This window comes from Vombatus ursinus, unplaced genomic scaffold (assembly GCF_900497805.2).
Source record: "Vombatus ursinus unplaced genomic scaffold, bare-nosed wombat genome assembly UNPS02014791.1, whole genome shotgun sequence".
In the NCBI taxonomy this organism is placed as follows: domain Eukaryota; kingdom Metazoa; phylum Chordata; class Mammalia; order Diprotodontia; family Vombatidae; genus Vombatus; species Vombatus ursinus.
The window spans coordinates 81,440,633-81,452,392 of NW_020954569.1; the positions used below are offsets into that span (position 1 = coordinate 81,440,633).

Consider the following 11,760-nt stretch of genomic DNA (forward strand, 5'->3'; position numbering starts at 1 on the left):
CTGTGAAGAAGGGAGAGAGATTCTTAATTTTTCCTTGTGTTATATTCACAGTTATCGATTACAAAGTGGATAGCATTTTGAGTTGCTTGCCAAAATTGCGTGTTAACTGTGCATCTTACTACAATTGTTTGGGCAAAGGCATGTAGTCCCTACAGGAACTCACTTTCAAGGGTCTGGTGAATTGAGGACAGATTTAATTCTCCTTTCTTTCCCAGTGAATGTTAAGAGAGTGACCTCTTCCTAACAGAAGAGGAAAATCAAGATCATGCTCCCAATGATCAATGGATTGGGGATATTTTATAGTTCCCAGAAGTCTGGTCTGAAAGGGTCAGTGCTGAAACTCTTCTAAGCAATTGTGCTGGTTTCCTTCTTGTGAAGCTTATCTCTTCCCTGGAATGTGCTTTACTTTGACCGGATTGAGTTCCATAGTCCCTAGGTTCCCCTTCAGCCCTCACGTCCAACATGATTTCTGTGGGATTTTTTTCCCCCTTGATTGTTTGTTTCCCAAAGTATCTCACTGCTAAACAAGAACAGAAATCTCCACATTGTGATATTCCCTGCTTCCTGGCCTCTATTTTTCTTCCCAGCCTTTGGGGCCATTTTGTAGCCTGGGATCAGTAACCCATGAAGGTGCCAGTGCCTTTGTATAAGTGAGTTTATCTGCTTACTAGGCTGTAAGAAAAATGAAGGCAAGGTCAGAAATGGAGCTGACTTTGTACCTCACTTAGAGATATGCAGCGTTCTGTAGATAGGGCATGCTTAATGAATGTTTGCTGAAGTGAATTATTTCTTTGTTTTGTAATCCCACTTTGGCTCTTCATCAGATCAGCTAGAGTGTCTGATTTATTGGCTGGTCACTTGTCCCTCTCCATTCAACTCTACTTGATTCAACTCTATTCAGTTTGATTTCGTTCCATTTGACAAATGATTTTTAAATGCCTTCTACGTGTCAGGCATTTTTCTGGGCTTGGAGATACAAAGATAGAATCAAAATGGCCTCAATCCTGCCCTTTATAATCTTGTATTCTACTTCAAGCTACCAAGTGGTTCTGGTGAGTAAGGTAAGCTGAGCTGTCAGTCATTGTCTGAGCCCAAAGAACTGTCTGAGTAATTCTAGACAACTTTCTTGCCCTGTCTCTTTGTGTGAGTGGAACTTCCCTGGTTGCCTGCTCCTTTTTAGGGACATGGCTTTTCCTTTCTAAATGACTCATTCCTCTTTGCTGTGCATGGATATTGTTTCCATGGAAAAGGAAAGTAAAATGTTTACTTTTTGCTCACTTGCAGACAAAGGTTATTACTGGTTCATATCTTTTAAATTAGGGGTATCTGGGATGTCATCAAATCAAGTCAGCTAACATTTATTAAATCACTTATTATGTGCCAGGTAAGTTCAATGGATGCAAAGAAAGGCAAAAAGACTCTTCCCATCCCCAAGGAACTTACCTCTTTCTAAAGGAGGCTATTACATATAAATAACTAGGTAGAAAGGAAGAAAGGAAATAAGTATTTATGAAGTGCCTTCTATATGCCAGGCACCATATTTTACAAATATTATCTCATTTAATCCTCACAACAACCTTAAGAGTCAGTGCTATTATTATCCCCAATTTAAAGTTGAGGAAACTGAGGCAATGACTTGCCCAGGATGACACAACTAGTAACTGAAGTCAGATTTGTACTCAGTTCTTCTTGAATCTAGGACCAGTGATCTATTCATTATGCCTATATACCTCTAAGAAAAAAGATCGTTCATCCTTCATGTCTAAGAGGATCAATCATCCCAGGTCTTGACTTGTATATGAATTGGATTTAAGTGAGGTAGAGTTGCATAAAGTCATCAACCTTACTCTCTCTTCCAGAGTCTTAGATTTTATGAGCTTATTATAAATCAGAGAGAAAAGGACTAAGAGAGATTGTCAGACTAAGGTGGAAGTAAAAACGAAAAAACAAAACCTAAGATAATGAAGAAAACATTTTTCCAGTGGAGTGTAGCTGTGTGTTTGAGAGTCTAGAAAATGGTCTTCCTGTACTCCCAATTCTTCAATCTGGGTCAGAGCTCCAACATTAGAGTCCAACAATTAGACGTTGCACCACAAATCATGTTTAGTCCCCCCACTCCATGCTGTAGACTCTTGCCTGTGGTAAACCTTAAGCAAAGGAGGACTCGAGAGTTTACCAGCTTTGTGGTATTGGCAGCTAAAAGAGTGTCAGGATGGATGTGGGGTCAGGCACTTTGGGGTGGTGGATGATAATGTGTATCCCATCAACAGGTACCATGATGTGAGGGGTTACCCAGTAATCATCAGAGAAAGAAGAGACAAGTAGCAGTGATTGATTGCTATCTGCCAGCTGAGGGTTAGGAAGATTCTTTTTGTTAGCCTGACATGAAAAATAATTTGGTCTACTGTCTTCATGTGACATCTATCCGGACTGGGAAGGAGTCTCCCAAGTCTTATCAAGCCTGATGATCAGTACATATTCCTAGTGATTCATATGGGGACAACTGACACCATCAGAAGAAACTTAGAAAGCATTGCTAAGGATTATGAAGTCCTGGGGGAAAAGGACATTAGAGGCACAAGCATTATTTTCACTACTAGGGATTCAGTAGCAAAACGCAGATTTGGAAAGTAACAATGAATTAAGAAGATGATATCTGCACATGATATTTGGATTTCTAGAACACTCCTAAGGAAGGCTGGTCATTTTACATGTTTGCTTGTAGTCTTGTAAATCTGACTGAAATTATGAAACTGGAAGGGGAAGGAGCGATAGCCTCCACATATCTGCCAGTCTTGATACTATAGAGAGTAATATTTTGTAGAAAAAGTCATCCAAAGAGAAAAGTTCTCAAGAGTGAAATTCTGAAGGATTATAGATTTAGAACCAGAAGAAGTTTCAGGAGTCATCTAGTCCAGAGGTGTCAAACTTTTGCAAGAAAAACTCTGGAGTTTGGCAGGAACCAGATTAAATTGTAATTGGAAAATTCTTAACAAAATAAAGAAAAATACAATACAACATAATATTAATTTGTGCTTTTCTAAGTTATTATAAAGGTCAGAGGGAACCCTTTTAAAATAATATTTTATTTTTTCCCAATTGCATGCAAGAACAATTTTTAACTTTTTTAAAAAAATTTGAGTTCTAAATTCTCTCCCTCCTTCCTTCTGCTGTCCCCTTCTTGGGATAGTAAGCAATTTGATATAGGTTATACATGTGCAATCAGGCAAACATATTTCAGAGGGAGCCCTTTCTATTTGAGTTTGATACCATTGATCTCATCCAATCCCCTCATTTTACAGATGAGGAAATTGAGGCTAGAGAGGCTAAATGGCCTGCCTAGGACTATCCAGGTAGTAAATAACAGAGCTGGGTCTTGAATCTTAGTCTTCAGGGCTCCAGACCAAGAGCTTTTCCATTGTACACTGCTGACTCTGACTCTGTTGTGAATCTATCACTTCCAAAGTTTACCAGCACATCATTCGTTGATCTAACCGTTCAAGGCCACCTAATATTCAGTAGTATTTTAATAATTTAAATGTATTCCGTCTTTGATTCTTTCTATTACTGATGTGTGTTCCTGACAATAAAAATATGATTCATTCACTCAACAAGCATATACATTAAGCTCATCCATGTGTCTACATGAAAGGCACAGTACTAAGTACTGTCTAGACAAAGACAGAAAGAATGAATAGCCATCTTTACATTCTATTGCCATTTGGGATTGGACAGCCAAGGACTGGCTTCATAATAGGGCTTACTAAACCAAAAATTGGCTAAGGGAAAAACGAGCAGGGCACATCTGCAAGCAACTTCAAATATATCAAGGAAAACCATTTCAAATGCCCTTTAGGAAATCGTGATTAAATCATTTATTGGTCTATCTCTGATTGGCTGAGTTGTCCATCTACCAGCTTTTCAATATTCCCGATCTTCACTTATTAGACAGATAATATTCATCACTCACTCAGTCACGAACTGACAGTTGGAGGAAAGAGGAAGAAGGAGGGCATAGCCTCCTCTTCCTTTACTTTTCTGTGTTCCATATCTGTTTTTGGGCTGCTATTATTATAGAATTCTTGCTTTTATCCCTGGGAATACAGGGGAATCATAAGATTCAGTCTCTGTCCTTAAGGAACCTACTTTCAGTCTTGCTAGAGAGAAAAATGAATCAAATAGAACAATACAAGTAGCATCTTCATACCAAAATGAATGATAAAGACAGTAAGTGCTCAGAGGTCAGGAGAGTGGCCGGGCCCTCATTGCAAGTCATTAAATGACTTTTTAGCATTTGCTCCAACTGGCTGTTTGGTTAAAGGTCAAATTCCTCCTGCCACATTAGACATTCCATCTGGACTTTTTATTTGAGCTACTCCCCCTCCCCTCATCATTTTTCTAATAATACAGTCCCACCCTGGGCACCCACTAGAAAAAAAAAAACCAAACCAAACAGGAGGTTTTTGTCTAGTGATGACATTTTGAGAACAGAAAGAACATGACATTTTAGATGAAACTGAGTCTATGACTCCCCTCAGGGTGATGTGACATTATGGATTTTGGATGGAGGAGCATGAGTATGAATCGTGGGATCCACAGCACCAGCTGAGAAATGAAGAAATATTTGGATTTGAATACAGTTCTCTTCTGCCAGAGTCCTTGCTTTTGGAAATTAGAAAGAGCACCCTTAGCTTGGACTGGGACGTTCCCAAACAGCCTTACAACTATGTGGACACCTCAGCTCATAGGACTGAATGAGGAGGGAAGCTCTTAACCTTTTTGCTCAGTGGCCTTCGTTTCTGAGTAAGGTGTTGCTAAAAACAAGACTTTAGGAACTATGTATACAAGAGCGTCAAGGTGGCTCAATGAATAGAGTGTCAGGCCTGGAGTCAGGAAGACCTGAGTTCAAATCTGGCCTTAGACACTTACTAGCTGTGTGACCCTGGGCGAGTCACTTAACCTTATTTGCCTCAGTTCTTCATCTGTAAAATGAGCTAGAGAAAGAAAATTCTAGTATACTAGAATACTCTAGTATTATCTAGAATTCTCTAGTATCTTTGCCACAAAAATCCCAAATGGGGTTACAAAGAGTTGGACATGACTGAACAATGTATAAGAGACTGGTACCCCTGCTAAGGGAAGGAGGCAGACATTTGGCCTACTGTATCATTTGGCAAGAGAGAAGAAATGTGACTGAGTGCGTTATTTCCGGTCCCATCGAGGTACTTCTGTCAGGAATATAGATGCATGGTCTCCGATACAAACCTGATATATAGAAATCTGGTTTTACGTCACAGAGAAATGATGGCATGATAACTCTACAAAGGATGCTCTGGCTGGGTGTGTTGGTATATGCCTTATAGTTCCTGCCAGTGGGGAGGCTGAGGCTGGTGGATTTCTTTACGTCGTCTACATTTCCATCAGACTGGACTGCTGGCTTTCCTTGATCTCACCCTACTTTATCCTGCCTCATTCCCACAGCTGGAACACCTCTCCTCCTTCCTGCCACCTCTCTCTGTCTGTTGAAGTACTTCCTGTATTTTATTCTCCAGCTCAGGTGCTGACTTTTCAATCAATCCTTTCCTTGGTAGCCCTACTACAAATGGTCTCTCTTCTTTAAGTCTCACATGCCACTCTGCACGGACCTCTCCTAAGCATTTGCTGCAGTTCAAATTGCAATTAGCTGTGTGTTTGTTTTCCACCCTGTAACAGACTGTGACTTCAGTGAGGCTAGGGATTGTGTTTAATTCATCTTTGTTCCCACCTCCAACATTTTCTAGCTATGCTGCTGTGGGTAAGTCCTCTCAGTTTCTGAGTCTCAGTTTCCTTATCAGTATAATGGAAATACTAATACTTACACAATCTACCTTATAGGATTGTTGTGAAGAAAGTGCTTTGTAAACTGTAAGCTGCCATAGGAATGTGTATTATTATTGGTAGCACAGTGAATAACACTATTATAGGCACTCAGTAAGTGACTTTTCAATTAAATGGCCCGTTGAGGCTTCATCCTTTGTTTTAGCAAAGCTTTGCTTCACTGGGCCTAAAATTTGGTGTTTTGATTCCTGTTCCATAGCCCCCCATCTAGACCCTTCCTTCCTTCCTTCCTTCCTTCCTTCCTTCCTTCCTTCCTTCCTTCCTTCCTTCCTTCCTTCCTTCCTTCTTTCCTTGCCTTCCTTCCCTTTTTCCTTTCTCCTTTCCCCCTTTTTCCTTCCTTCTGATCTCCCTTCCTTCTTTCCTTCCTCCCTCCCTCTCCCTTCTTCCCACTCTCCCTCCTTCTCTCTCCTTCCTTCCTACCCCCTTCCTTTCTTCCTTCCTATTCATCTTTCTTCTTTCCTTCTTCCTTCATTTGTTTCTCCCTCCCTTCCTCCTTCCTTCTTTCCCCCTCTCCCTTCTTTCCCTCCCTCCCTCCCTTCCTACATGTATTATTTTTTAATATCATCATATTTTCCTCCAATATCCCTTCCTTTCACCATTCCTGGGAGCTATACCAAATAACCAATTGTATTTTTAAAAATAAAAAAAAAGAAGATGAAAAATCAGCATAACTGATTGATATATCAAAATAGTCTGAAAACATGTACAATGTACAATACTTGTATTCTTTTTATATCTCTTCTTTCAAGGCATTCTTAATTTTTATAGAGGCATCTTTTTTGATGTAACTATAAAGTGCAAGTCCCTTGTCTCTATGTCGTAGCTATAATATGGAATGAGTTTGTTTCATTCATTCATTCATTCATTCATTCATTCATTCATTCAACTAATGTTGGTTGGGTGAAGGACATTGTATTAGGAGCAATGGATAATACAAAGAAGAATAAGCTATGGCCCCTGCCCTCAAAGAGCTTACACTCATGAATAGAGAAGGTAAGACACATATACAAATCTCTGCAATACAAGGTAGAATGTGAGCATGAAATAAAAAAAGGTACTAAGTAGTTCTATGGGTGGGTAGATGACTTCCATATGTGAGTTTGTCTCATCTGAAGGGAGGCTCTTTTCCATAACTGGGGAGCTTTGGGTTTATTAAAGTCTATGCCAATAACCCATAGTGTGAGAACCATCAAGTTCAATTTCCTTGACGTTTCAGCCCAACTGCAGAAAGCATAACTTTACTTCTCCACTAGCCTTGGCCAACTCTCTGGAAAACAGCTGATACTAGTGATGAAAGGGACCAGGAAAAGAATGTGTGGCTGAACCAAATGCTGTAGGTTGTGTTTGATAGAATCTTTCAGTTGTTCCTTGGAGGCTTCAATGGCCGTGGCAGGTCTGCCATGATGCTCTCATTTTCTGTTTTTCTCTTTTCACATTTCTGAATGTTGGAGATAGGGCACATTTGTTTGGCATCTTGCTAGGGGTGTGCTGGTAAATATTTAATAACTGGTTCTCAAAAACTATTCCCTGTATTCATGACATACTTGTAAGCTTAATCTGAATTATTAACATTTTTCCATCACTTAAAAAAATTAAATCTTTAATTTCTTTGTTGTTTTTGTTTCCAAAATGAATGCAGATATTGTTCTAGCTATCTGTATAATCTACACATGTTTAGAGGGGAGAGTGGGGAAGGGGAAGCTGGGTGTTTGAGATCATGAAGGGCCCTTCTGGGAGGGAGCCAGCTTGGGACTGGAATGTGGTATGACTATCCCTGTTTGATTGGTAGAGAGGGCTATGGGGATAGGAAGTGCAAGTATTTCTCATGCAGTCATTGCCTTCCCAGGGATTTGGGAATTTTTGGAAGGGGTGTGGGAGACAATGAGGTCCAATGAGGCCCTCCCCTACCACATTTGGCAGATATACTGTTGCCATTGTCCTGGTAGAGGGAAGGGGCGGGGGCAACTAGGTGGTGCAGTGTATTGAGTGCTGGGCCTGGAGTCAGGAAGACTCATTTTTCTGAATCCAAATATGGCCTCAGACACTTACTAGTTGTGTGACCCTGGGCAGGTCACTTAACACTGTTTGCCTCAGTTTCCTCATCTGTAAAATGAGCTAGAGAAGGAAGTGGCAAATCACTCCAGTATCTTTGCCAAGAAAATCCTAAATGGAGCCATGAAGAATTGACTAAACAACAAAAGAGAGAAGGGAAGCACGAGAGGAAAGGATTGCTTAATCTCTCTTAGGTGGAGAAGAGAAGTTAGCAACAGTTTATGGTAATAGATTCAGACTTGGTGGGGAGGAAAATAGAAGTTATTCTGACCCTCCTTTCTCCTGGAAGGGAAGTGGATGTCAAAAGAGGTTATGGAACCCAGACCTGGAAAGGAAGAATAGAGGTGGGGAGTATTTTTCTCCTTGCAATCCTCCAGTGGGAGAGATCCTCACAAGGAGGGACCCTTTGAATTCTCCTTCCTTTGCCATGGCTCCAAACTCCCACTGGATTCCCTAGGCCTGTTTGCCTCTTGGCAAACATCCCTCCCTGGGCAAGTAAGCCCTGGGAGCCTAGGTCATGTTAGTTTGTCAACCTGGGAATTGAATTTTTGAAGGTGCTCCAAGTATTGGCTATAGAACTTGGTGTTATGGTACCTGACACCCTCCACTAATGTGGCTCCATAGCTTTCTAGCACAGCTCACATTGCACCAGTCCATGGGAAAAGTCAGTCACCTCATTTTTGGCGCTATGGACTAGCAGCGCCTGTGATGTGATCTTGGAGACCGTGTCAATATTGGGGAGGTATCAAAGCAATAGGTTTCCTTGGTGTCAGGGAAGGTTCCCTGAATGCCTGAGGTGAGTGGGGAATGTAAGCCAACAGCAATATCCTCACAGTGCTAGGCTAGGTCTGTTGTGGGCAATGTTCCTATACTCTGCCTATAGAAGATGATGTTTTCTGGGTTAATACCAAACCTGAGCTGAAGGGGCTGGCAGGTGGCACCACTGTCAGCATGGAGATTCTTCTTAGAGGGCTTTCCTCTGCTCACCCTGAATAGTCATAAGAGAAGACTTTTCAGTGGTTTGGTATGCTCTGGCCAATGTAAAAGTGGCCTGAGTTCAGTTTGTTGTCACGGGCAAATAGAACTGTGAAGCTGGCACCTGGCACACAATGTATATGCATACCAGAAATGCAGTTACCCATGCCACTATCAGCAAAGACCCCACTCATGTCAAGATCCCTCTGTGTGGACTGGAATCAGCTCAGTCTGTCAAGTGTAGTGTCCAACAGCTGGGAATCCCACCGGCCCCACCACTTCCCTGAAGAGATTTTGGGGCATAACCTCTTCCACTATAGCCCAGGTCAGATTCAGCCACAAGGTAATAAGTAGCCTCTGGAGGCAGAAAAGCCAATTTAGCTTCAATTTGGCCAGGACGAGGGGAGCAGCAGAAGAGACAAATGAGTTTGCTCATGGGTAGGCCATTCATGGTGGAGAATAAGCCAGATTTATATGAAGGAGGACCCCCAATTCCAAGGTTGTGATGCCAAAATCTCTGGGGCTGCAATGACTTCAAAGAAGAAATATTTTTAAAAAAAAATTGTTTCCCAAAACGTGAGTGAAAAAGAATGCTCTTCCCTCCTGCATATGCCCTGAACAAAGTACTTGTTAGGAAAAGTGGATAAGGATCCATTGTGGTCTATGCCCTGCTATGCTGGGCACCTAGTCCATTCTTCTCTAAGATCTGGCTAAGGAAGGCCATTCTGGTTTGTCTCTATCACAATCCCTGGCCCCACACCTCCATGTCAAGGCCTATCCTTGAACCACAGTGCTGATCCTGGCTTCAACTTTGCTTTCCTTGTGATGTGGAGGTGAGGAGGTCTTTCCATCACTTTTTTAAGTTTAGGCAATCAATAAAACAATAAATCAAGCCCTGATTTTTAGCATCTGCTTATTTCCTACATGTAAATGGTCACAGTAAAAATTGAATAGCAGCCAGTAAGAGCCAGTTTCAGCACACCCATGTATCCAGTTCATCTGTCCCTTAAATGAATTTATTTGAGCTTTGTCTGAAATAACCAAAGACGTCAGCCTCTTTGACATGCATCAAGCAAACAATATATTTCTTGAATAGAAATGGACCATAGTGTGATTTAATATTGAGAAAGACCTAGCTTAACACCTATTTTTAAATAATATTTATTTTATTTTATTTTTTAGGCAATTGGGGTTAAGTGACTTGCCCAGGGTCACACAACTAGTAAGCGTCAAGTGTTTGGTCTGAGGCTGGATTTGAACACCGGTCCTCCCGATTCCAAGGCCGGTGCTTTATCCACTGCACCACCTAGCTGCCCTAACACCTATTTTTTAAAAACAGTTATTTTGTGACTTGACCTAATTTTTTCCCTTGGTATTTTTGTACAATATTAGTTGGTGAGGAAGAGACATATTTTGATACTGCAGCATAAAGAACTCTGGATTTGGAGTCAGAGGCTTGGGTTCGAATTTCTACTCTTTCACTCTGTGTGACCTTAGGTAAAATTATTTCCTCTCTCCAGAACTCAGTCTCCTCAAATGAGGGGGGTGGATTGGATGATCTCCAAGTTTTCTTCCAGCTTTAAATTTCATAAGCATAGGTTGTTTTTTAGAATGACAGAACATCATGGACTTATTTTACAGGTGAGGAAACTGAAGTCCGGAGAGGTTAGTGATTTGCCCAAAGCCCAAAGCCCAAAGCTGCACAGCGAATCAGTGGGAGAGTGGAACTAGAACTAGAACTCCCAGGGTAGTTCTCTTTTCACCATAGCATGGTAGAAGCTTCACATTGCAGGTTCAAGAAGGATGAAATTGCTGTCTCCTGGAGCCACATTTATGTGTCTTCCTTCTTAGCTACAGCAAGGTTATTGGTACTGTTGGAATAACCTCTGAGCCACTCTGTATCTCCTTATGCTAGACTAACTCAGGTGACACATTAATTCGAATTTAGTTGAGTAGTATAGTGAGGAAACTAACCAGGGAAATCCCCTGTATACAAAAAGGCACAGTTTCCTACAGATTCCAATGCTGCAACTGAAAAAGACAACTTTTCATAGATAATTCACACTCCTAGAGTTGTATCCTAGCTGAAATACCTATTATAGCTCTTGACCTCAGTCTTTCAGAAACTCACTGTGTTTCACTGTTGCCCCATTTGGCTCCTAAAACTGTGGTTTTCTGTTTCTTTGCAGAGCTGTAGCTGTCATATTCTTTTGAGCTTCTCTGCTGATATATTTTTTTTGTCTCCTAAAGCTGTCTTCAGGCAGCTGGACAGAGCAGTGGACAGAGTGTTGGGCCTGGAGTCAGGAAGACGAGTTCAAATCCAACTTTGAATACTTACTAGCTGTGTGACCCTGGGCAAGTCACTTAACCCTGTTTGCCTCAGTTTCCTCATCTGTAAAATGAACTGGAGAAGGAAATGGCAAACCTCTCTGGTATCTTTGCCAAGAAAACCACGAATGGGTCATAAAGAGTTAAATGTGATTGAAAACAACTGAACAATAACAAAGCTATCTTTATCTATTGAGATTTATTCTTCCTCAAAGGGAAGTTTATAGTTTTGTTTTTGGTTTTTTTCATGAGATTGCCCAAACACAGTGGATATTTTAATTTTTTGTTAGTTGAGTCTGTAGCTATACTCAGCTAGCACTGCAAAGTCCTTCAAATCAAATTTTTTCTTTTTTTTTTTTTGACTGCTTTGCTTCTCCGGGGATGAGTAAATTCCTTTCAACTTCCATCAGGTCCTTGACAGCTATCAAGGTATGAAATTTATGAGAACTTTACTTAGTAACATTGGAGGGGTTGGGTAACTGGTGATTTTTGTCTTGCATTATTATAACTGTACCCATGTAACTTCTT

At 41.0% G+C, this 11,760-nt stretch overlaps 1 pseudogene; it reads right to left on the reverse strand.

Annotated features, from left to right (window-relative positions):
- Positions 1–8,444: 8,444 nt before the first annotated feature.
- Positions 8,445–9,355, reverse strand: LOC114047901 (annotated as a pseudogene).
- Positions 9,356–11,760: the final 2,405 nt, after the last annotated feature.